Raw genomic sequence first — 27557 nt, 5'->3', positions numbered from 1 at the left:
AAAGCAGGCGGTAGCGTCTCTGCGGCTGTAAGAAATGTGCGCCAAAAGGTGCGCCAACAAATAGCACCCATATACTGCCATGATGAATGTCCTATACTGTGGCCCTCCAGGACAAATGACGTGCAAAGGGGTACCCACAAACACGGACACGCTGACAAAAAATACGTGTGCGTGTATACCGGGGTGCGCGGGAAGTCTCACACGCGATTTGGCCGGGTACGTGGATTTCAGGGGTGCGCGGGAAGTTCCACACGCGATTCCATCAGGGTAGGTGTATTTCAGGGGTGCGCGGGAAGTTCCACACGCGATTCCATCAGGGTACGTGTATTTCAAGGGTGCGCGGGAAGTCCCACACGCGATTACAGCAGGGTACGTGTATTTCAGGGGTGCGCGGGAAGTTACACACACGAATAGCCTGGGCGCGTGTATTTCAGGGGTGCGCGGGAAGTCCCACACGCGATTACAGCAGGGTACGTGTATTTCAGGGGTGCGCGGGAAGTTCCACACGCGAATAGCCTGAGCGCGTGTATTTCAGGGGTGCACGGGAAGTTCCACACGCGAATAGCCTGGGCGCGTGTATTTCAGGGGTGCGCGGGAAGTTCCACACGCGAATAGCCTGGGCGCGTGTATTTCAGGGGTGCGCGGGAAGTACCACACGCGAATAGCCTGGGCGCGTGTATTTCAGGGGTGCGCGGGAAGTTCCACACGCGAATAGCCTAGGCGCGTGTATTTCAGGGGTGCGCGGGAAGTCCCACACGCGATTACAGCAGGGTACGTGTATTTCAGGGGTGCGTGGGAAGTTCCACACGCGAATAGCCTGGGCGCGTGTATTTCAGGGGTGCGCGGGAAGTCCCACACGCGATTACAGCAGGGTACGTGTATTTCAGGGGTGCGCGGGAAGTTCCACACGCGAATAGCCTGGGCGCGTGTATTTCAGGGGTGCGCGGGAAGTTCCACACGCGAATAGCCTGGGCGCGTGTATTTCAGGGGTGCGCGGGAAGTTCCACACGCGAATAGCCTGGGCGCGTGTATTTCAGGGGTGCGCGGGAAGTTTAACACGCAATTTCAGCAGGGTACGTGTATTCCAGGGGTGCGCGGGAATTTCCACACGCGAATAGCCTGGGCGCGTGTATTTCAGGGGTGCGCGGGAATTATCACATGCGATTTGGCTTGGTACGTGTATTACAGGGGTGCGTGGGAAGTTACACACGCGATTAGGCTAGGTGGGTCCTCACAGGTGTTCCCTGTACACCCTCGACGGCCCCTGCAGGCAGCCCACAAAACAGGGGACTACCCTGCACACCTGCTCATGTCTCCCACCACCCCCACCCCCCACCATCCAGGGGCACCCTCCACCAGGCCCCCACTCATGTCTCCCACCACCCCCACCCCCCAGCAGTGCAGGGGCAGCCTCCACCAGGCCCCCACTCATGTCCCCTATCACCCCCACCCCCCCGCCACCAGGGGCACCCTCCACCAGGCCCCCACTCATGTCTCCCACCACCCCCACCCCCCCAGTCACCAGGGGCAGCCTCCACCAGGCCCACACTCATGTTTCCCACCACCCCCACCCCCCACCATCCAGGGGCAGCCTCCACCAGGCCCCCACTCATGTCTCCCACCACCCCCACCCCCCTGCCACCATGGGCACCCTCCACCAGGCCCCCACTCATGTCTCCCACCACCCCCACCCCCCAGCAGCGCAGGGGCAGCCTCCACCAGGCCCCCACTCATGTCCCCTATCACCCCCACCCCCCACCATCCAGGGGCAGCCTCCACCACGCCCCCACTCATGTCTCCCACCACCCCCACCCCCACAGTCACCAGGGGCACCCTCCACCAGGCCCCCACTCATGTCTCCCACCCCCCACCATCCAGGGGCAGCCTCCACCAGGCCCCCACTCATGTCTCCCACCACCCCCACCCCCCACCATCCAGGGGCACCCTCCACCAGGCCCCCACTCATGTCTCCCACCACCCCCACCCCCCAGCAGTGCAGGGGCACCCTCCACCAGGCCCCCACTCATGTCTCCCACCACCCCCCCAGTCACCAGGGGCAGCCTCCACCAGGCCCCCACTCATGTCTCCCACCACCCCCACCCCCCAGCCGTGCAGGGGCAGCCTCCAGCAGGCCCCCACTCATGTCCCCTATCACCCCCACCCCCACCATCCAGGGGCAGCCTCCACCAGGCCCCCACTCATGTCCCCTATCACCCCCACCCCCCACCATCCAGGGGCAGCCTCCACCACGCCCCCACTCATGTCTCCCACCACCCCCACCCCCCCAGTCACCAGGGGCACCCTCCACCAGGCCCCCACTCATGTCTCCCACCACCCCCACCCCCCACCATCCAGGGGCAGCCTCCACCAGGCCCCCACTCATGTCTCCCACCACCCCCACCCCCCACCATCCAGGGGCACCCTCCACCAGGCCCCCACTCATGTCTCCCACCACCCCCACCCCCCAGCAGTGCAGGGGCACCCTCCACCAGGCCCCCACTCATGTCTCCCACCACCCCCACCCCCCAGTCACCAGGGGCAGCCTCCACCAGGCCCCCACTCATGTCTCCCACCACCCCCACCCCCCAGCAGTGCAGGGGCAGCCTCCAGCAGGCCCCCACTCATGTCCCCTATCACCCCCCACCCCCACCATCCAGGGGCAGCCTCCACCAGGCCCCCACTCATGTCTCCCACCACCCCCACCCCCCAGCAGTGCAGGGGCAGCCTCCACCAGGCCCCCACTCATGTCTCCCACCACCCCCACCCCCCAGCAGTGCAGGGGCAGCCTCCAGCAGGCCCCCACTCATGTCCCCTATCACCCCCACCCCCCACCATCCAGGGGCAGCCTCCACCAGGCCCCCACCCATGTCTCCCACCACCCCCAGCAGTGCAGGGGCAGCCTCCACCAGGCCCCCACTCATGTCTCCCACCACCCCCACCCCCCAGCAGTGCAGGGGCAGCCTCCACCAGGCACCCACACATGTCCCCCTGCCCCCAGGTCCTGACGATACTCAATCATGGCAGTAATGGCCAGCATACCCAGCACAAACACCCAGACAAGGATTGCATCCACCCACATAGTGAATGCAATTACATGATACAACCCCAATGGCAAGTATGTAAATGAACACATGTCCGTCACACACACATACACAACGGGTGCAAGTGAATGTCAAAACCCATATCATGACATGTATGAAACCAATGAGAAAATACCACAAGTGAAAGTTAAAAAAACATGTATTAAAGATGAAAAATAAGTAAACAAATCAAACATACAACAATGGGGATAACAAAATAAATGGTCCATGTCCGAGAACAAATGTAAAAATAAAAAAAAAAAGTAATCCAAAAACAAATGTAGTCCAAAGCAATGTCATGTGGAAGGAAAATAATGAAAAACCATTTCCTCATGGTGAACACAATAATCAATAAAAAAAATTATTCTTCAAAAAGCAAACTATATACACGAATATTCCAGGGTCCATGAGCCCAACACCATAAATGAAACCTACTACTACCTAATGAAAAAAATATCTACAAAAAAGTGGCCATTGTCCGAGCGGTCCAAAAAAGATAAAAATGAATAAAGGAAACACTAACTAACTAAATAACTATATACAAAGGCAGCGGGCAAGTCCTGCGGCTCACTCGGTGATGTTGCTGGCCAGGGCATCATCGAACTCCATGTCGATGTCCTGGAGGCGGGACTCTGTCCTGGCCCCGAGGTCTCGCAGGGATAACCCCATGTTCAGCTCAAACTCCCTGCGAGCTTCCTCGAGGCACTCAGCCCGCCTCAACGCCCGACGCATGGAGAACTCCGCCCTGACCATGGTGAGCCGCTCCTCTTCCGCCCGCTGCCGCTCCGCACCTATCCGCTGGACCAACTGCTCCCACACGGAAGACACCACCATCCCAGGGTTGCCCTGCCCTCCGGCCGATGCCTGCCCCTCTGATCTTGATGGCCCCACGCCATGATGCCTCCCACGTCGAGCCTGCTGCTGCCTCCGACGCCACTGCCTCTGCCAGCACAACGGCATCCAGGCTGATGGAAACCACCGATGCCGTCAAGCACGTGCCCTGCCCGATGATGCTGTCACATCTTCCATCTGCTGGGGTCCAGTTGCTGTGTTGTCCACCCCTGCTGGACCTCCGACTCCCAACTGTGGCAGGGATGGGATCCCCACCGAGCTGGCTGCATTGGTCGGGGCAGGTCCACAGGGGGCCCTGGTGTCATCTGGGCCGGAAGACGGCAAGGAGAACGACTGGTGTATAGCCTGCACAGAGGAGGAGAGGGCCGCCAGATTGGCCAACACATGCAGCAAACCCCCGAACATGGCCGATCCCAATTGGGCTACGTCTGCACGGTGCACTTCGTGATGACGTGCGTGCTCCTCCCGGGAAGCATGCACAGCATCACGAATCACAGCCGTGCGCATCGCGACCCCAATCAGGACCTTCTCCACACGGCCAGGGGTTCCCACGTCCGCAGGTGGAGGGGAGTCAGGTGACATGGACATCCCCTCTACCTGCGGACGGGGCATCCCTGCTGGTGCATGGTGGTGCACTCACAGGGTCAGGGACAGCGACATGCACAGGCCCCTCCACGGTGACCTGTGCTGCCTCCTGCCCCTGGCCCTGGACTGCACCACTTGCACCAGCAGGGATGCCCCCACCAGGCCCCATGTGTGCCCCAGTGGCGGCCTCCTCCTCCTCTGTGCAAACCACCAACCTGGATGGCTCCTCACCGTCTCCCACCGTAGCAGGCCCCTGTGGGGGCTCACCCACCCCTTCCGCTGCAGCCGTGGGGGCATCCCCGCCGCCTTGCTCCACAGCGCCGTCTCCGCCCTCTTCTTCACTAGCCGCTGCGTAGAGGGAGACAAAGAACACAAGCATCAGGGTACTGTACAATGGTCCCCTAGACAGGAAGCAATAGCAGATGAGCACCACTGTCAAAGTACACTTCCATCATGTCCCTCCACAACACATGGGTCAGTCCAGGCAAAACACACACAGTAACAGGCATGGTGCATGCCATGGACATTTCCATGCATGTCCAATGGACTCTTGAAATATTCAATGATATGTAACTCACATGCATCATGGCTCATGCCTATCACATGCACACACTTCACCTCAGTCACATCCATCTGGCCCCAAACACAGCGGATACAAGGGTAATTTGGCTGCTTCACTGAATCTGTGCATTGTCACACACATGTGTCATGCATCCATGGCATGCACAAGTCACAGACACGCAGGTCAGGCACACAGACATGGCTACCATATATGTACCTGGCATCAGCACCCATCCCTCACCCCCACCCATGTCCAGGTACAGAGACTGGCATGCTCTCATGTTCAAAATCTGCATAGGGCTCCCCATGCGGCATTTGAACACATGCAACAACCATGTGGGTCACACATCACTGGTCGCACATGCATTACTATGATGTCCCTGCACACATACATGCATACATGGCCTATGGCACACATACAGGCAAGTATCATAGAACCAGCACACCGCAACATGCCCTGTCTCACACAGTAATGCTTGGACACTTACCGCTCAACTCCAGACGGGCCTCCCTCTCAAGGATCTGGGCGTGGAGCGCTGGGCGTACGCGTTCCAGGACCCTCATCTGGATGGAACTCATGCGGCCCCGGCCCCCCTCCACGAGGCGCCGGGCCTTCACAAGGGTCCTGGACCTCAAGTCCTCCCAGCGCTTCTTGATCTTCAGGACGTTGCGGGTTGCCACCCCCTCCGCCTTGATGGCAACCACACAGTCGGCCCAGATCCTCTCCCGTCCTTCCTTGCTGGCGCGGGACGATCCAAAGAGGGCATCATACTGCCCCAGGACATGCTCCACCAGGACACCAACTTCGGTGGCAGTGAAGCTGGTGCCCCTCTGCCCCTCTGGCCTGGGGTTGCCACTGGTGCCAGATGTGGAAGTGCCCGACATGGCAACCGCAGAGGCAGGTGTGGGTGGGCAACTGGGTCCTGGGGCTGGGCTATGGAGCGATGTAATCCCAGTCGGGAGTCTTCAGTTCCAGCAGGGGTGGACACAGCAACTGGACCCCTGCAGATGGCTGATGTGCAGGCACCAAATGACAGGGCACGGTGGCAGCAGGCAGGCAGGCAGGCAGCAGCAGATGGCACGTGGGAGGCTGCTCGGGGCACTGGGGGGCAGTAACTCGGCCTTCTGGGCAGGAGCGTGGTCTTCCGTGTGTTTTCGCGCGGCCAGCTTGATACGGAGTGATTTGGCACGTGAAAATCCTGCACGTCAGCGTGAAATCCGAGGAAAGGCCCTTAGCGCGTAAGCGCGTCAGCACGCATACGCGATTCTATTGGACCAGAGTCCCTCAGCGCGTAAGCGCGTCTGTGACGTGACCCGCACGGGTGTTCCCCACTCAGCACGTGATTACGGAGCACACGTGGAAATACTGCACGTCAGCGTGTAATTGGACAAAAGTGCGCGTACATGCGATTGGCCTATGTACGTGTATTTCATGGGTGCGCGGGCACTTACACACGCAAGTACGTCAGCGCACCTGTATCCCGTGGTGCGTGGGAATTTCCACACGCTATTGGACTGGGAACTGGATTCCAGGGGTGCGCGGGTCACACGCTCGCCTAGAACACGCGCAAAGCATAAATTTGCGCACTTTAACAATAACAAGCTCGGACGCCAGGATGAACATACCGTTCCTAGCAGCAGTGGCAGTGGGCTACCAAAGGAGGAGGAGGAGGATAGTCAGGGCCAGAATATTCACACCCAGAACCAGCCTTTTCGGGATGCCCGATGACCAGGTGTATGGGAGGTACAGGTTTCCACCACACATAATACTGGACCTGGTGAGTGAGTGGGAGGATGACCTCACATCACCCACCCTGTGCTCCCAAGCACTCAGCCCCCTGGAGAAGGTCCTCAATGTACTGCACTTCTTAGCCACTGGATCATTTCAGCGGACAAGTGCCATAGTGGGTGGGGTGTCACAGGCCACCCAGTCACGCTGCCTACACCAGGTCTTGAACATCATCACTGCACGCCCATCAGTCCGCAGGCACATATACCTGCCCAGAACACCTGCAGAAAGGCATGCTGCCACCCTGGATTTTTACGGTGTGGCACGATTCCCCAAAGTGCTAGGTGCCATCGACTGCACCCATGTGGCTCTACATCCCCCCAGGGCATCTGAGCACATCTATAGGAACCGCAAGCACTGGCATTCCATCAACGTGCAGGTAGCATGTAATGCCAAGGGAATCATCACCTCAGTATATGCCAACTATCCCGGGTCCACCCACGACAGCTTCATTTACCGAATGTCCACCCTAAGCCGGGACCTAGAAGCTGGGCGGCATGGCGATACATGGCTGCTTGGTGAGTATGTATGCCACTGCACATGCATGCATGTTGGATACTGAGCAAGGTCACAACCCCACCAATGATACCAATCACCACCTCCACAGGGGACAGTGCCTACCCTCTCAGCCCCCACATGATGACGCCAATTCCGAACCCCACCACGCCACCCGAGGTAAGATATAACACAGCCCACATTACGACCCGGGGCATAGTGGAGCGCACATTCGGAGTGCTAAAGTCACGCTTTCGCTCCCTTGACCGTTCTGGCGGCCAGCTGTTATACGCTCCCCCAGTAGTGTGCAGGATCATAGTGGCAGCATGTGTCCTGCACAACGTTGCAACACGCCGGGGCCTGGCCGTGGACATGGTGGTGGCCCCACATCCCCAACCACATGCACAGCCGCTGCGCATGGGAGGGGAAAGGGCACGGGGGGAGGCAGCCCGTACACAGCTAGTGGCTAATTACTTCACATAGAAATCACACCCCTGTGGAGTGCACACTGCCCTGGCACATTCCATCTGACAATCAATGATGACTCAACCTGACACTGATCCTGAATGTCTGGAGAATGAACCGTGAATACCATATCAGCCTGAGATTGTTCACCTGGAAGTGTCACAATGTGTGCATCCCTACCCACACAGACACCACCAATGCAGTTTTGTGGAGTTACACATTCAAGCAGCTAAAAAGAATACCCACTTGCAAAATGCAACAAGAGGACAGTGCCATGTCAGCCAACCCAACCCCAGCACCGCCACACGACACACCGTGCCATGTCATGCTATTTGCAGGTAAACAAAGTAATCCCCACAACATGACACTAGTGTCACTATGTACAGTGTCCCTATTAGAAACCTGCAACACCTGAAATGCTCACAGCAATGCCGGACCAACAACATACTTGAGCACGTACTACCATTAACATGACATCACAAATGTTACATATTAGTAGTCTCACCACCTGGAAATGCCTGCACTCCCACCACTACCAACTGTGCAGTGTTGGCGCCATGTAGAGTTGTAGGTGCACTGCTGCCAACATGGACCCCATCTCCAGACTAGAGGTCCTTGTGTAGACATGAGGAAGGGACCTGCAAAATGGGAGGTAGACACAGAAGATGAGTTACACATCAATGCAACATGCAGTGTACAACACAACAGCAATATGCACTAGGAATGTATACACAGTATTGACTACAGACTGCCCACACAGCTCATGGGAGTCCAACGTCACTGTGTAATTCACTGTCACTTGGGCACACCCTTTGCAAGCCCATGGAAACGGGAAGCAGGAGGGGTGTGTGTGACTCAAACCCAAGCATCTGAACCAAATACATTACAAGCCTGCATGTGCCCAGCCACAATGCAGCGTATGCCCACAGGAACCACGGAAGCCAACAAATCGTCCCAAAAAAATAGGGAATAAAATAAATAAAAATAAAAATAAGAAACAATCAAAAATGGCCATTGATGGGCCCGGGGGGGTTGGGGAGGCCACCCAGGAGGTCCGAGGACAGGATGCACACCAGAACCCACCTGCGTGGATCCTGGGAAAATAAAACACCTCCATGGGCTCATGGCCCACACTGCTACCCTGTTGTGGGAGTATCACTGCTGTCGCTATTATCACCCTGTGCAGCTGCATCCGGAGGTGGTTGCACTATGGGAGGCAGCCCACGCAAGGCCCTAGTCTGCTCCTCCATGGCTGCAAGCATGCGGGTGTGGTAGGTCTGGTTCTGGAGGATGAGTGTGCGGAGGTCCCCATGCAACAACTCACGGGATGCCCGGACCTCCGCCCTCGTTGCCTGCATCTCAGCTGAGAGCGTACGGGTGAGACGCTCCAGCTGCTGTTCTGTCCTTTGGTGTGTTGAAGCCTCAAGCTCAACAAGAGTCGTCCTGAGGTGAAGGAGCTCCTGCCTCAGGGCTTCCCTGTGGCCCTGGGACTCAATGGAGATGGCCTCCTGCAGAGTCGCCAGTGCCGCCCGCCTGTCCCTGTTGGACCCCAACATGTCCTCCCTGTGTGACTGGCAGATGGAGTCGGTTGCCTGCTCTAGTCGCTCCATCAGCCTTTCTGGGGGGACAATGGAAGTGGCCACCCTATCCATGGCCTGAGCCATCATCTCGGATGATGCAGCCTGTTGGGTTGCCATACCGTAAATGGATTGCTCCCATGCGGTATTGCCAGGTGGCGTACGGCCACCACGTCGACGGGCACCACACCTGTCTGGGGTAAGGCGAACTGCGCCTTGCTGTGCCGGCACTGCCTGAGGCTGCAGGACTGCATTCCCCCTCTGATCTGCTGGCCCAGGAACAGGATCAGATGTCGCGGAGTGTGACCCTGCATCCGTAACCACCAAAGGCGTAGCTGCCAACACTGACATCCCCATGGAGGGTTCTGACCCTGGTGCAGGTGGGTGAGACAGAACAGAATCCCTCCCTGGTACACTCACCTGCGACGGCACGTAGGTCTCATCCGAATCAACACCTGAGTACAGCTCGGGGGAGGTGCAGCCAGAGACACCCCTTGAGAGCACGACCTGCAGCACTTGTGGGTTCTCCCCCACCACCACACCACGTCCCTCACTGGTGGTTGGTCGGCCCTCGGACACCTCCTGGGTCTGCACCATCTCCACAACCCCAGCAGTATCAGGTGCGTCTTCCCCTGCAAAGACATGAAAACAAAGAAATGGAAACAGGCATTAGCACCATGGCACACAATGACGGCTGAGAAGCAAGAGAACCAGTACTTGATTGACACATGTCCCACATGACTAAAACCCTCCCATGCATGCACCCTCACTGCGTATGAAGTGCAGGCAAATGGCACACACTGATGACACCAAGATGGAAGATGAACACATTTTCTGCATGCTGCCTGGCAGTGGCATCACACATTGGCCTGTGATTGCCAGGTGAAACACACATGCCATCACACAGATGGCATGTACCATTGCTATTGAGTGAAGATGGAGAGGAGGGCAGCACCTATTCATTCAGTCCAGTTCCCGCATGTAATTGCTTTTCTAATTCTAACAGGTCAGATTTTTCACCTGGAGCTGCCAGTCTGAAATGGTCCAATTGCACAGGGACATGTGTGTACAAATGATATCCAGGTAACAAAGTCACTCCACTTTACCATAGCCATGTCAGACATGTGACTAGTGGACAGCGACATGGCTAGTAAAAGTGGGGGAATGCAAACAATCTGACTGAATGAACAGTGAAAAATAAGCAACTATGTTGTGGCAAGGTGACACTTCAAGGGCAACTGGCGTGTAGTTGGGCTAGATGTCTACTGTTGGCAGAAGGGATACTGCTATGGCCAAATGCAGCTGCGCAGGAAGTATTGCATGAAGCACATGGCTGACCCATACGACTCAGGCGCACACACTCTCACCTGGCACACAAACAGAAGCCCTCACACACACACCATGCACATGGATGACACACACATGCATGTGCACTCACCGGACAATGCCTCGTAATCAGCCAGATCTCCCACGCCTTGGATCTGTTCCTCCGTGACGTAGGTCCCAGCGACTGACTCATGTGGAGTGAGTTCCATGTCTACTACTGGAGACCCACCTCCAGTCACTAGAGTTGCGGCATGACTTGAGGCCAGCTTACTCTTTGCCCTGCGCTTTAGGTCATTCCAGCGCTTATAGCAATCATTGGCTGTGCGCCTCACGATTCCAAGGGCACTTACGATGTCCGCAACGGTCTGCCAGTGTGCCTGGCGTTGTGCAGGTGTGGTCTTGGATCCTGCAACAATGACCATCTCGTTGTCATGTCCGGACACATACTCGACAAGTGCATTCAGTTTGTCATCCGTGAAGCTGGGCTTCCTGGACGGGCCGGACTGTGTAGCCGTGTCTGGGGCATCAGCCAGTGCCGGACGAGCACTCTTCCTCTTCCGATTGGAAGGTGGTGGTGATCCTGAGTGTCCTGCGCCGCTCTGGACACTAGGGGCAGGAGCCCTGGTGGACTCTGTATCAGGAGTGTGGGATTGCACACTCAGCATGGGAGTTGGTGCAGGCATTGGCTCTAGTGTGATGGTGTCAGGGGGAATGTCAGCAGCATGGACTAGGACCGACACTGTCCTGGCTGGGTGTGTGAGGGCTGGGGTGGATGGAGCCGCAGCTGCCCCTGCAGCCTCTCCGCCCTGCCTCCTTGGTGCAGCAGATGACCTTGCTGCCCTAGATCCACGTGGCATGATGGCATCAACGTGCACCAGCGCACGTGTCATAGCCCTGCTGACCTGGAAGTCAGCCATGGAGTCAGCCAGGTCTGGTGCCACAATGGGCTGGTCCAACAAGGGCTGAGCATGGATGGTGTCAGCCACATCAGCCTCAACGGGAGGGGGGAAGGGGGGGGGATTATGGGTGCCCGTGACTGGTCCTCCACACATGGGGGGACAGGCTCACCCTGCAAGTTACGACCACGTCCCCTACCGGATCCACCACGGCCACCACTTGTGGCTCTTCCACCTTTGCCACCCTTACGGAATCCTCGCCTCCCAGCCATGACACTGATGTTAATGTGCGTATGGGAGTGGATGTAGACTATTGTCCTGGGCAATTGGGGGTCAAAGGGGTTGGGTACCAGATGGTAATTGTACCCTAGTGCTCTAGCAAGGCTGAATGTAACCCCTGGGGAAAGATGACGGGTCACGCAACGCACAGGAGGCCCAAAAAAGGGAGATGACGTGCATGCAACCCCTCCTAGACCACGTGTGCAGAAAGAAAAACCTGCACTACGCTGTGGCACCCAGTAACACAAGAATGAACGTATGCGTGTCACACGCAGCCTAGAATTACCTCTGAAGGGGTAGGCTACACACGGGGCAAGCACAGATGTTAGATACATGCGTGACTCACCGTCTGCCAGGTAAAAGAGCGTGAAAAATGAGCACGTTTGGTTGGCAACACCCCCGCCAAAAGAAGATATGTACGCTGTCTGAGGAGACAGGGAAACAGTAGAAGGGAACACTGTTTGAGGGAACAGGCCCAGGTAAACCAGTACAAGAGAAAAAATGGAAAAAGCTGTCAGAGGTAACAGGGAGTACGAACTTGAAACGCCGTGAAGTAAATCGCGTGTGAAACGACAAGAAGTACAGAATTCACCCACTCGCTCTCCACGAAAAGCAGTACAAGGAATTGGTGTTCTACACGTACCTTATATGCAGGCCCACACGTACAGCGTCACTTACGCGGCGTGTACGTGCTAGGCCCATTCCCACCAATTACACGCTTTGTCACTTCTGCGTGTAGGTCCATTTGCACCAATTACACGCTTTGTCACTTCTGCGTGTATGTCCATTTGCACCAATTACACGCTTTGACACTTCTACGTGTAGGTCCATTTGCACCAATTACACGCTTTGACACTTCTGCGTGTAGGGCTATTTCCACCAATAACACGCTTTGACACTCGGACGTGTCACGCAACTTTTTCCTACGCGTGCACGTGATTTCATAGACGCGCATACGCGTTTACGCGCTAAGGGCCTTTCATCGATTTACACGCAGACGTGTGGGATTTTCATGTGCAAAATCACTCACTACATATCAAGCTGTCCACGCGTTCACACACGAAAGACCATGCTCCTGCCCAGGAGGCCAAATTACTGCCCCCCAGAGCCCTGAGCACGCTCCCACCTGCCATCTGCTGCTGCCTGACTGCCTGCTGCCCACGTGCCCTGCCATTTGCTGCCTGCACATCAGCCAGGGGTGCTGTTGCTGTGACCACCCCTGCTGGAACCAAAGGCTCCCGACTGCTTTTCCGTCGCACCACAGCCCAGCCCCAGGACCCAGTTGCCCACCCACTCCTGCCTCTGGGGTTGCCATGTCGGGCACTACAACATCTGGCACCAGTGGCAACCCCCGGCCAAGGAGGCAGAGGGGCACCAGCTTCAGTGCCAGGGAAGTTGGTGTCCTGGTGGAGGATGCCCCTGGTGGCTGGGGGGTGGGGGTGGTGGGAGACATGGGTTGGACATGGGTGGGGGCCTGCTGGCAGGTGCCCCACAGCGCTGGGGGGTGGGGGTGGTAGGAGACATGAGAGGGGGCCTGGTGGAGGGTGCCCCCAGTGGCGGGGGGTGGGGGTGATAGGGGACATGAGTGGGGGCCTGGTGGAGGCTGCCCCTGCACTGCTGGGGGGTGGGGGTGGTGGGAGACATGAGTGGGGGCCTGGTGGAGGGTGCCCCTGGTGGCTGGGGGGTGGGGGTGGTGGGAGACATGGGTGGGGGCCTGGTGGAGGGTGCCGCTGCACTGCTGGGGGGTGGGGGTGGTGGGAGACATGAGTGGGGGCCTGGTGGAGGCTGCCCCTGCACTGCTGGGGGGTGGGGGTGGTGGGAGACATGTGTGGGGGCCTGGTGGAGGCTGCCCCTGCACTGCTGGGGGGTGGGGGTGGTAGGAGACATGAGTGGGGGCCTGGTGGAGGGTGCCCCTGGTGGCGGGGGTGTGGGGGTGATAGGGGACATGAGTGGGGGCCTGGTGGAGGCTGCCTCTGCACTGCTGGGGGGTGGGGGTGGTGGAAGACATGAGTGGGGGCCTGGTGGAGGGTGCCCCTGGTGGCTGGGGGGTGGGGGTGGTGGGAGACATGGGTGGGGGCCTGGTGGAGGGTGCCCCTGCACTGCTGGGGGGTGGGGGTGGTGGGAGACATGAGTGGGGGCCTGGTGGAGGCTGCCCCTGCACTGCTGTGGGGTGGGGGTGGTGGGAGACATGAGTGGGGGCCGGTGGAGGCTGCCCCTGCACTGCTGGGGGGTGGGGGTGGTGGGAGACATGAGTGGGGGCCTGGTGGAGGGTGCCCCTGGTGGCTGGGGGGTGGGGGTAGTAGGAGACATGAGTGGGGGCCTGGTGGAGGGTGCCCCTGGTGGCGGGGGGGTGGGGGTGATAGGGGACATGAGTGGGGGCCTGGTGGAGGGTGCCCCTGCACTGCTGGGGGGTGGGGGTGGTGGGAGACATGAGTGGGGGCCTGGTGGAGGGTGCCCCTGGTGGCTGGGGGGTGGGGGTGGTGGGAGACATGGGTGGGGGCCTGGTGGAGGGTGCCCCTGGTGGCGGGGGGGTGGGGGTGATAGGAGACATGAGTGGGGGCGTGGTGGAGGCTGCCCCTGCACTGCTGGGGGGTGGGGGTGGTGGGAGACATGAGTGGGGGCCTGGTGGAGGGTTCCCCTGGTGGCTGGGGGTTGGGGGTGGTGGGAGACATGGGTGGGGGCCTGGTGGAGGGTGCCCCTGCACTGCTGGGGGGTGGGGGTGATAGGGGACATGAGTGGGGGCCTGGTGGAGGCTGCCCCTGCACTGCTGGGGGGTGGGGGTGGTAGGAGACATGAGTGGGGGCCTGGTGGAGGGTGCCCCTGGTGGCGGGGGGGTGGGGGTGATAGGGGACATGAGTGGGGGCCTGGTGGAGGCTGCCCCTGCACTGCTGGGGGGTGGGGGTGGTGGGAGACATGAGTGGGGGCCTGGTGGAGGGTGCCCCTGGTGGCTGGGGGGTGGGGGTGGTGGGAGACATGGGTGGGGGCCTGGTGGAGGGTGCCCCTGCACTGCTGGGGGGTGGGGGTGGTGGGAGACATGAGTGGGGGCCTGGTGGAGGCTGCCCCTGCACTGCTGGGGGGTGGGGGTGGTGGGAGACATGAGTGGGGGCCTGGTGGAGGGTGCCCCTGGTGGCTGGGGGGTGGGGGTGGTAGGAGACATGAGTGGGGGCCTGGTGGAGGGTGCCCCTGGTGGCGGGGGGGTGGGGGTGATAGGGGACATGAGTGGGGGCCTGGTGGAGGGTGCCCCTGGTGGCTGGGGGGTGGGGGTGGTGGGAGACATGGGTGGGGGCCTGGTGGAGGGTGCCCCTGGTGGCGGGGGGGTGGGGGTGATAGGGGACATGAGTGGGGGCGTGGTGGAGGCTGCCCCTGTACTGCTGGGGGGTGGGGGTGGTGGGAGACATGAGTGGGGGCCTGGTGGAGGGTGCCCCTGGTGGCTGGGGGGTGGGGGTGTTGGGAGACATGGGTGGGGGCCTGGTGGAGGGTGCCCCTGGATGCTGGGGGGTGGTGGTGGTGGGAGACATGAGTGGGGGCCTGGTGGAGGCTGCCCCTGCACTGCTGGGGGGTGGGGGTGCAGGGGGACATGAGCAGGTGTGCAGGGTAGTCCCCTGTTTTGTGGGCTGCCTGCAGGGGCCGTGGAGGGTGTACAGGGAACACCTGTGAGGACCCACCCAGCCTAATTGCGTGTGATAATTCCCGCACACCCCTGTAATACACGTACCCAGCCGAATCGCGTGTAGAACTTCCCGTGTACCCCTGTAATACACGTACCCAGCCAAATCGCGTGTGATAATTCCCACGTACCCCTGTAATACACATAGCCTGGCCAATCGCGTGTAGAACTTCCCACGCACCCCTGTAATACACGTACCAAGCCAAATCGCGTGTGATAATTCCCGCCACCCCTGTAATACACGTACCTGGCCAAATCGCGTGTAGAACTTCCCGTGTACCCCTGTAATACACGTACCCAGCCAAATCGCGTGTGATAATTCCTGCATACCCCTGTGATACACGTGCCCTGGCTAATCGCGTGTAGAACTTCACGCGTACCCCTGTAATACACGTACCCTGGCTAATCGCGTGTATAACTTCACGCGTACCCCTGATATGCACGTTACCCGCTTTGCGTTCCTTGTTTGGCAGCCCTGTAGACTGGTCCAGGGTTAGCGCAGCCCTTTGCGATGATTTAGCGATTTTGATGGCTTTTCCTTGCGCAAGGGCGTTCTTGGGGGCGTTACTGGCGCTGCTGCAGGGTCGCTGCGATACTCTGCGCCACGGGTGGTTTGGGAGCCTAAAATCCATGAATACGCTGTGCGCGGAAATCGGTTTTAGCGCACGTGCCTGGCGCAGACAATCGCACGCGGACACTCAGCGCCAGCCGCTTGCGACACTTTTCTGCGAAATTCTATGAATTACCCTGAAAATCTTCTGACCCTACGTGTCTTTCTGTGGGGAGTACATTGATGATATAATCATCACAGTAGATCCTGGAAAGAGCATTTACATCATCTATGCCTAGTTACCAGAGCATTAAGAAAAGCTGGGCTCACAGCAAATCCAAGGAAATATCACTTAGCAAAATCGGATCAGGGTTGAAAGACCAAGGTAGAAATGTTCGATGCCGAAATGACTGAATATTATTTTTCCAAAATTACCTTTGGTCTTTTCTCCCCTGAACATTTCCGACTTGGCCTACACCCCTACCCACACCCCCACCACGCCTAACACCCCTACTTACCTTAGTGCCGATCCACCGTATCCCTGTGACGCCTGTTCCCTTTCACTTCCGTGATCAGAAACTAGCACCGCATTGTGCGTTCCTTTTTTTTTGGGACGCTCCGGGGGACACCCCCACAATCCCCACTCACAATATAGTGATCAAGGATGCGGGGGACATCCTCGCGGCCCCCAGTACTGAATGTTTGATTTGGTCAAACTTTTTAGCCGTTTGGTACTGTCGAAACGGCCGAAATTCGGCCAAGTCACGCATTCTGGCTTTTCAACTCGGTCATTTTCGCCAATTCCAGCACGATCAGCAGTCAAGTATCTTGGGTTTTTCAAAGTTAATGGACTGGTTCACACCCCAAACTGCGAAAGTCAAAGCAGTCAAAGAAACCCCAATACCCAAGACAAAGATAAATCCTTTTTGGGTTGAGTAGGATATTACAGACGTTTCATTCCTGGTTACTCATCCATCACGTCTTGTCTTACCAATAAACTTAAATCGCAATCGAGTGAGTGCATGGAGGAGTGCTGTTTGACTGCCTGCTCCTGGCCCGCTATTCTTGTACACTAGCTACTTTTGGACTGGAGAAAACTGCGTGTGGGAAATATACACAAATACATTATCTCAGAAGGACGTGGTACGTTAAGAGACTCTTTAAGATGAAGATTTCGGGGAAATGAAGGTTCTCTTTTACTTTTTATTTTCTCTTATCCTTTTTTTTTTCCTTCATATCTTTGATTGTTTTTGTCCTCTATTTCTGTGGAATTTGATTTTAAGATAACTACTTTTATCGTGGTAAATCGGACAAAATGTTGGTTTTATATTTTGTAAAGATCTATTTGATAAAAACAAATTTAAAAAAAAGGATGAAGATTATTACCTTTTTTGAACACTTATTTGTGTTTTAATCGCAGTTTTTCTCATTGTTTTTTTATAGACCTGCATAAGACACACCCATTCCATTGCATGCCTACCTCAGTGGGTACGCGCGCGCAGTCGCTAGTACATCGAGGAGTGCTGTTTGGTGCTGCTTGGCTGTTTAGCTGTGCAGCAAGCAGTACCCCGGTTAGCATCTCACTCAGTGTATCCTCAACATCTTTTATTTTGCACGTTAGTGCTGCTCCTTGGTCGCAGCCTTGCAGGTTTCCCACCTAAGTATTTATAATAAGAAGCACCAGTGACCGGTGGGTATAGTCTGAGGAAGCAGAGTCGCGAGTAATGTACAAACTCACATCTGCCATGCCGGTCCATGCGGCAAATCTAACGAAATCCGTTGTTCGTGCGAATCATGCAGATAAGTCTGACTTCAGCCAAAGCAAAGCTGAAGTCCCAAACACTAACCAGCTTCACAATGATTTGCGAAGGCAAAAAAAGAAAAGGTCAAAATCGACGTCGATGGATTTACGTCAGCTTTGGGCAATGAACAAATCAGCAGACCAGCTGCCTGAACATATACAATCTTGTGAGGAACCTTAAATAAAACCTGCCAATGAACGAGAGTGCCAGGTTTCAACCTTAGGTATTCAGGACCAGTGGGTAAGTCTGACAATATCTGATGCAGATATATTGTCAGTAAATACCAAAAATATTACTATCAAACATCCTTTTGAAGCAATCTTGCCAGATGTCAACGGTTTAACATCGTCCAGCCAGCTGGATTGCTTGATGGATAAGCAAGGTGACATGTGCACGCAGGGGAAAGTTGTAAAAGTCATTACGGCGCAACTCCATTCAGCTGATGACGCACTATGCTCTTTATTATATTCTCAAGTAGTTGCTAATCATTTGACACCAATACTATCAAGTGAAATGTCTGTCATCACTCATGAAGAGCCAATATGCCTTAATGAAAATGATGAAGTGTCGTCACAAAATTGTAATTCATGTAATGACTCCCAGATAATATTTGAAACTCAAATGGAGGCTCAATCTGTGAAAAATAATTTAAACTTGTCACAGTCTCCAATTGTGTGCCCGAATCGAAGTAATTTAACCAGTGATTGCTCGTCATCCTCTCCATCCTCCTTTGCAAGGCCGACTCTGCGTCCTGCACTACTAACATCACATTAAGTGACTCTGAGTGCCATAAATAACTGAATTTTGGCTTTAACAAAATTATACGAAACATTAGACACCAAAATGCTGGCCCATGATATCTGGAATAAGCTACTTGGTTCTAAATTTGACTGGTTGTCACATGAAATAAGCCAATGGAAAACTCCCATGAATCGAGAACAACTCCAAAATTCTGTTCTTGAATCAAATTCTGTCAATAGGAACACTAAGGAGGTGGCTTTGCAAACAGATGGAGTTTGGATGACGAGTGAACCCATTAATGATTTTTCGAGTGATGTGGAGAGAGATTTGGGCTATGAGTGCAACTCAGATGTAGTGCAACGGTCAGTATATGAAGTGCCACTTGAGTTAACAACGGAACCGGAGGTAAATGAACTGATGAACTAACGGTTCCTAGTGATTCCATTGACAGCCAAACCATTGACAACCATACCATTGACAAAAAAAGCATTGGAAAAAAAAACATAGAATGCATTTAAAAAACAAAATCAATAGGGGTTCCCCCCAACCCACCCTTTTTAAAACATTAAAACACATTTTTACTAAACTAAACCCTTTACCATTTAAAAAAATGCATTTGATGGGTTTTTTCGATGCATTTTTTTCAATGGTATGGTCTGTCGATGCTTTTGATTCGATGCAATGACCGGATACCGAACCAACCTGTGTGGAACCTGTATTTGAATTATTCTGATTAAAGAAAGGTAGAAGGAAGAAAATAAAAGCATTAGAGCTAAGAAATACAAAAAAAAACAATAAGGGACTAAACTAAATAAATCCAATAATGCAAAGAGGTTCCTAAATCAACCATTCCGACAATCTCCCAAAAACAAGCTTAACCCAAAAGAATTGGGCAGAGTGTCTCATTATCCAATACAATAGAGGGGGCATCAAATGGAAATTACATTGGAAGGGAGAGTGGTAGTAATGATCCTCTGCAGGATGATGCTCTCTTGAACCTATCTACCTATTCCATATCGTCTTTTTTTCCGCCTCAGAATGATGAGAATAAGGCACTTGCTGAGTTAGTCATCACTTCATAGCTCCTATGACCTACATACCTTAGAAATCGGTAACATGGATGATTACAATGAGACACAATTCCTCACAATAGAAGCTAAGAGGAACTTAACAAAAAGGACTATAATGAAAAAGATCAGCTCTCCAAAACTGAAATTAATGGGCATCCATTGATCCCTGACAAAGAAAAACTAAATATCTCCAGTGAATTAAGACACTCAGATAAACAATGTTTGACGATGTCAAACAGGCATAGGAGGGATCCATTTCCCCATAGAACCACACTGATTTTTGTTTTTCAAGCCCTTCCGAAGCTCCAACTGATTAGATCATGTGATATAGAAAGGACCTGTTTTGTACATAAGAGCATGGACACAGTGATCCTGACTATTCCATCTATGATAATCAAAGAATTTATATGGTGCCAAAAGGAAAACTTAAACAAAGCATGTTTTCAGGTAAACATAAATAAGGCCACATCAACCTCAAATAAGACATCAAGTAATTGCAATGAGGATGATCAGAACAATTTTGAGCACCTTCGCGTTAGTTGTCGAGGTGACTCAGGTAAATTGTCACGAAACGTTCACTTCGACACACCTAGGCAAGCTAATAATGTGTCGCGTGGTCATGGCTAGCGAAGGCCCTTAATGAACCCCGTGGTCATAACAGGAAATAATGCCAAGAACCAGCTGAGGTGAAATCAATTAAGATTTTGAGCTGGAACACAAGAGGGTTCAAACATTTAATAAAATCGACAGAAATAAAACCATTGCAGAATTTCGAAATCATAGCCCTTCAGGAAACATGGATGTTATCGGAGCCGGGTTTGAATTAGTCTGGTCTCCGTCAACACACTATGGAAAGGGAGACCATCATCTGGCCTTATAACAGCGGTAAAGATAAATCTAAATAGTGCATTATTAGCCTGGGCAGCCCCTCATCCCTGCATTCAATTGACAAAATTAGTAATGCGAGATGGAAACAACCAGATAGGCTCACAGATAGTAATATTGAACTTATACTGGAATCCAGCAATGGTAACCGATGTGCATTTCATACAGCTAGTCACAGACATGCTGGACAACATTGCTGAGAGTAATGAGATCAACATGTCATTAATTGTGGGGGATTTAAATCTGAAATGCATAGGAGTAAAGAAGAATAAGCTAATGGGGCGAGCAACACTGTGGCTAAATTTAATGAAGGCAAGGAGTTTTAAAATACTCAATGGCACCTCACAAAGGGACTCACCACCAAAGTCTACTTTGGTGAGAGGCTTATCCACTGCAATTTTAGATTATGCTTTCGTTTCGGATAATGATCTAGCAAAAGTGACTGATTTTGCTGTTCTCCCTAGCATAGTGAGCGACCATCATATGTAGAAGATCACATGTAATCTGGCGAGGGAACGAACTAAAGAATATTATAAACACACGAAAATCAGATGGGTCTCGTCCAACTTGGAAAAGCTGAGACGAGTCCTATCTGATGATTTGCAAAAGGTGACTATAACAACACATCTGACATATACCGATGCGCTACATTTATTTCAACAGGAGCAAAAAAGTGGATTCCCAGTCACAATAACCCACAAGTATCCATGTGATCACTATGTTCAGGATTTAAAAAAAGAAACTTGGTTCCTTGAATGGAAATTTAAATGAACGAAACGCGTTAATATGAAGGCCATTCTAACATCCATTTGAACGCAATACAAACATTGAATACGTCAGCATAAGGAATTTAAAAAGAAACAAGCTAGCGAGAAGTTGCTGGTAGCAGTCATTTCCAAATCTACATCAGAGGTGTTAAAACATCCCCTAAGGATGCATTTCAATCTATGGCCTTGAACACCATTAGTTCAGTAACTTGGTCAGGACATTATAAAGCACTTTTCAAGATGGCACAAGATGATAGCGATGAAGAGATAGAATCTGAATCTCCTGATCTGAGTACTTTTACTTTCGATCAACAAGAGATAATGATGTTGATAAATAAACTCAGCTCATCAAGGGCTCCAGGGCCAGATGGGCTGGCTAATGTAACACTGAAAGCCAGACCACAAGAGTGGGCAGTGGTATTGTTTTTGATTTTCCAAAAGATAATTATGACAGGACTCATTCCAGGACATCAGTCATTATACCACTGTTCAAGAAGGGTAATAGGAATGATCCATGGAACTATCATCCTATTGCCCTTCTTGACATTCCGGGCAAGATTTATGCACGATTGATACTTACTAAGCTGATACAGTGGTTGAGGGCGGACAAAATTGTGGCTATGTTCCAGTCTGGGTTCATTGTTGGCCTTGGAACTGCAGTGAATCTAATAGCTTTAATTGCCCTTAAACATCAGGCGATAACCCAGAAACAGAATGTCTACCTGGGATTTATTGACTTCAGGCAGGCATTTGATTCTATCTCAATAAAATTGTTGTGGGCCAAATTAAAGGATGCCAAGTGTCCCCCTGACTTACTCTATTTAATACAACAATTACATACCAACATATCGGTACGTATTAAATTAGACAGAGAAGGGCTACTAACAGAGAAAATACCCACTTCTCGAGAGTTGAAACAGGGGTGTGCGTTAGCCTCAATATTGTTTAATTTTTACATTCATGATATAACTATTGCCTTGTGGGCTCCTCGTTCTTTCTCTCCAAAATTAGGCGCCATAAAAACTCCCCATCTACTTTATGCGGATGATTTGGTCATTATTGACCAAACCGCGATTGGCCTACAAAGAAAATTAGATGCCTTGCAGGAGTATGCCATGAAGAACTTGTTAACTATAAACATTGCTAAATCGAATGTTTTAGTTTTGATCCACAATAGGAAAGCTCAGAATGTGAAATTCCAATGGCATATAGCTAACACAAAACTAGAAACCATCAAAGAATTCTGTTACCTGGGCCTTAATATTAATGATGAAAAGGGAGATTTGCCGTATCGAATTGGAACACAGAATAAGTTGACCAATCTTATAGCGCAAGCTAAGATATTACAAAGCATGTACAGCAAATTTTGCTGTAGTCCAATAATGACCTTTTACCAACAAAAGGTAATCCCAGTAGTTACATATGGCACCCAGTCTAAAATGCCAACTAATCAGCCGAAATGGGATTACTTAGAAGGGAAATTCTGTAAGACAATTTTAAATATTAACAAGGGGACCCCAATTCAAGTAATTCAGTATGAATTAGGGTTCACTTCACTGCAAACAATAGTTGAATGACAAACCTAGCACTATTTCGCAAATGTCTAATGTTCTATGAGCACAAAGCCACTTTAATCCCAAAAATAGCTGCAGTCCTACTAACAAATCAAAATAATTTCTTTAAACAGTGGAAAGAACACTGTCTGACTATCATGGGGAAAGCAGACATTACAGAAAATCTGACAATAGAAAACCTTGATCAGTCTAAGAAGAAGTGCTATCAGTCAGAGTATATCAGACTGTGGTACAGGTGCCAAACATATCAGATCATGAAGGTTGGTCATTTTGTCCCTAAGTCATTAAAAGAACTTCCTAAATATCTCGATAAAGTCCCTGATCTGAAAATATCGGAGTGCAGTATTTAGGGTACGATTAAATCTGTGGCCGACCAAATCAGTTATAGCCTCAAGAGATAAAACAAATAGAATATCAAACCAATGTCGTTTTTGTAAGCACTCAAATGCTATTGAACCTAAGGATAGATAGTTTTTATAGATTGTTCAAAGATTTTAGAGTGTTATCAAAGAATGAAATGTGGATAAAAATATTCAATGCTGAACAAATCTCTTTAAACCTGGCATCAATTCGCGTTTTGGAAAATCTGATTTTCGTTTAGAGTGACTAGATGAATTGCTTGAATTAAAGAATTTTAAATACTAGAGTGTAATTTTTACTCCTTTTATTCTTTTAATTGTTATGTGAATTGAGATTGTAGATGTTGTAAAGCGATGTTTAATTGACTCAAAGCAACATATCACACTGTAATTGATTCATTGAATGAAACGTGACACCACATCATGCGTAATAAGATTTTAATGTTTAACTGAATTACAAGTGTTAGAAATTGAAAAGGTTGAAATATTTTAACCAAGACAAATAAAGACATATATATTAAATGTTAAACTCAAAATGCAAAACCGCAAAAAATAAAATGGCAAGAGGAAGATTAATTGTGCTTTGACAAGCTTAAGCATTTGTTGTCTAGCGAACCTTTGTTGAAGGTGGCAGATTTCAACCGGGAATTCATTCTACAGACAGATGCTTCACAAATTGGCTTAGGGACAGTACTTTCAAAAAATCATGATGGCATTGAATATCCTATTCTCAACATTGGTAGGAAATTGTTCCCACAAGAGAAAAACTATGCCACTATAGAATTGGAGGCCCTAGCAATAACATGGGCGGTTCTTAGATGTACATCCCTATTGTTTTACACTGGAACACAGGAAAGGAATAGAACATGGTAATGTGGACTTTATTTCCCGTTTTTCAATAGGTGCTGAGAGAATCAGTGGCATTAGGGGCAGGGTATGTGATGAATCCAATGATGTCATCACGGACCCCTCAGCAGAAACCTCCTCCCATGTGGCCAGGGGGCACAGCTGCTACCTGATCCTGGTTGTGGGAGTGGCTGCACAAGGGAGGATCACATGGGTGAGACAGCCTCCGGGGAGATATCCTGACTTCATTGGACGAGACATGGTATCCCCCATTTGCCCATGAAGAAAACCCCTTGATACTGTAAGAAGATTATGTGGCAATAATTTCAACATATAATAACATTGCAGCATGTCCTGTGTGTGATTTAGTATATTAGTACTAATATGTAGAATTGAGGGTAAACTAAGGGGGGTTAGGTTTGTGGGCTCCCGGCCTTAACATACCAACATTATGGCAGGTGCATGAACAAATACACTGGCTGTTCAGAGAATTAAGCAAAGAGTGAAAACTGCATTTGCAGGTGAGTTTCAGAGCTCGTGCTGTGAGGTTGTGAAAAAGGGGCCTTGAAGATAAATGTCCATTGTTCTGAGCAGAAAAGAGGAAGGGGGGAATATGTTACATTATTGGGTGATGTACCAAATGCTGGCCAAAGGTCGCTTAGGGCTGGACTGGAAAATTACATGAGATGGGTGCAAGAAGGGCTGGTGGATTCTCGAAGGCTCTGTCACATGTTGAAGTTGGCATCAAACAAAACAGTTAGCTTTCCAACAATTGTAAGTCCATGGCAGATTGACTATTGTGTCTGCGTAATGATTGTATCTCCGACAAAGCCAGATCTCTGTCTGCTCAAATCCCTTCTAATACCATTTTTAAATTGTTAATCTCCTTCAAATTTTCTTCCAACTGTTTCCCTTTCAACCCTATCTCAACATTCAAAACTTCAAAACCTTGTGGATCCACCTGTACTTGTTGAAACTGATCCGACAATTCAGTGCATCTGGCTCGCAACCTTGAAATGGGCTGCTCCTCACCTGAGGCCTCTTCTAAATGAAACACCCTTTCACACATCTCAGTCAGCTCACTATGCAACTCTGCAATGATCTCATCATCTTTCATTTTCATATTAATCATCCTGTGCAGAATGAACCATGTTTTTGCGCCTAAACAGATTATGCAGTCCTGCTGGGTCTTTCTGTCAACAGAGTTAAGCATAGTTAAACAAGAATGTAACACTGTGTATTCCCCAAACAGCTGATCAGACGACTCCTTGGCATTTTTTGATAATAACCGTTCTCGCCAGACACTAATAGACCCTGACGTCCAGGTAGCCAGAGCGAAAAATTTAGTTTCAGCATAATCACACAGATCTGAGTAAGAGGGACACTGACATTAGTCTCTGGTACCATGGCATCTTGCCATGAGCGGGGTTTCAGTATGACACAGCAGGGTCTAATAACATCAAAAATAACTACATAACGGGTCATAACAGGCTTTGGGAGCACACAGTACATTTAACCCTGCTACAATGATATATGGCATTCAAACAGGGCCGAGATATGTAGATAGATTAATTGAAAATGGAAATCAACAAAGGGAGCAATGTCAATCAAATGAGCGACATAATGTGACCTACAGCCCCTGTTCCTATGTTCTGGCCTCCTCACAAGGGGATTATGAACAGAGAGCAGTCCCATGCTCTCCACCTCCTCTACCGCGAGTCCAGGGGAAACATGAACAGGAGTCAGTCTCCTGAAAGAAATCAAAATAGGACAGACCCATATGAATGCAACCAGTACCCGCCTAGAACACAGAGATGATTTTAGGGATCAGAACAGATTCCAGTGCTTAGAGGCACAAGTGAAGATGTTAGCTGATCAGATAGGAATGCTTTGCGCAGGGCAACAGATTGCGGTCACACCTGTTAGGGCCGCTAGACCTGCCCCGCTTTTGAGGGTAGGAGACCTGGCCTCTATAACTCTGTCTTTTCCTGTCTTGGCCACCAGTAACAGTATCTACCCTTCAGCAGGTCCCACTATCCCTCCCCTGGGAGTAGAGGTGAAGGTGAGTCCTATGCACCCTTCCCTACTTGGGGACCTTGTGAAGTTCCCGTCAAGTCCTGGGGCAGTGGGTTATCTCACGAAAGTTAATAAAAACTATATGTCAAAGAAATTTCTGATAAAGAAGTCCACTATGCTGCGGTTAATGGATAAATCCACCCAAAACTTTGTCATGGATAAAAGGAATTTCATTATCACAAATGTAGAAAAGCCATCAGGGAATGAACCCAAAGGGGCCCTAGGGATCATGGTCATGGCATGGCTACGCCAAATAACTGGGCCAGGGGTGATCAGACTTATAGATCTAAAAGTAATTTATAAAATAGAAATAAATCAATGGTGTACCCAGGAAAATATGGATTGTGCCCTGGTGGGATGTTACTCCGGCAACTTACCAAGCTGTCTTAGTTTTTGTAATTATCTGCCTAAAGGATCAACGAATTTGAATCTTGTAGATTAGACTGTATTTCATTGAGAATGTTGTATTTTAAGAATTTTGATATGCTTTATTATTGTGCTGAAGGTGTTCTGTTCCGTTTCTTATTTATGTTGCAAGTTTGTTGTTTGTTATGGCACTCCGATGCCTGCGGGCTTTAAGCGCCTTATAAATAAATAAATACAAATACAATACAAAAGCAACAGCTGAGTGAGAATGTAGAACATAAGAGTGACATTATTCAAGGCGTTAATAATGACTAATCAGGTGGACTTCCCACATTGAAGGCATGAATGATCCACCATTGGCCAAACAAACTGAGCTGTATAGTGATTTAAAATTAACAAACAAATGATGATAACAATGGAAATAAAAACACACACAAGAAATGAGTGGTTTAATCTAGAGTTAAACCAGACTATTGGCTCCTTTCAGGTGTGTGAAGATAAGGAACAAGAAAGGAGAAATGTGCAGTAGGAACCCAAACAGCAACAGGTTAAAAGACAATCCAAAAAGAACAAGGCACATGAAAAGGAGGGGGAACATACAAAGGAACGGTCAATAGCCAGTGAGCAAGTGGACCATTGCATGATTAATGGTGCACTAAATGCCTCTTTTTTCATGTTTATTGGTTAATTACAGCCACTAAGCGCACCTGCAAATACCTTCAATCTCAGCACATCTCTCTAAGTGCAGGCAAGGCAAGGCAGGGTTTGTGAACATAGGACCCTCTCAGAACTTGCAGGTGAAATCTGCTTTCCTTGTGTCCCGGCGTCCATTAATTGAACACACTTCCTCATGAACTGCCATCCTTGTGCTCCTCTCCTTCTGCTACGACTTACAGCCAGCCTTCCATCTATCTTCCCCCTTCTGCTGTAGCCTTTTATACCTCTTAGG

The sequence above is a fragment of the Ambystoma mexicanum genome, chromosome 14, assembly GCF_040938575.1.
Source record: "Ambystoma mexicanum isolate Mex_15411 chromosome 14, UKY_AmexF1_1, whole genome shotgun sequence".
NCBI lineage: Eukaryota > Metazoa > Chordata > Amphibia > Caudata > Ambystomatidae > Ambystoma > Ambystoma mexicanum.
The sequence above is the reverse complement of the archived record's forward strand: the minus strand, read 5'-3'. Positions refer to the sequence as shown.